This window comes from Egretta garzetta, unplaced genomic scaffold (assembly GCF_000687185.1).
Source record: "Egretta garzetta isolate BGI_Z169 unplaced genomic scaffold, ASM68718v1 scaffold633, whole genome shotgun sequence".
Taxonomy (NCBI): Eukaryota; Metazoa; Chordata; class Aves; order Pelecaniformes; family Ardeidae; genus Egretta; species Egretta garzetta.
The window spans coordinates 755,254-755,506 of NW_009259195.1; positions in this window are offsets into that span (position 1 = coordinate 755,254).

Genomic DNA, 253 nt, shown 5'->3' on the forward strand with positions numbered 1-253 from the left:
CATTCAAAAGCAAAGGGTGAACTGAGGCTCTCCCTCACCTTTCCGTAACAGAAACCACTGCAAGCAGAAATGGAAATGCGGATTTTTTTCCCCCTCGGCCTTCTCTGCTTGCGGCCAACAGAAGACAAATCCGGCCTGGGGTCACACGGCGCGGGGATCCCGAACTGCACGTCCTCCGCCCCGAGTTACGGGATGAACCCCGGGCAGCCGCGGCGCGCGGGGGCGGCTCCCTCACCGCCCGCCCCCAAGCACC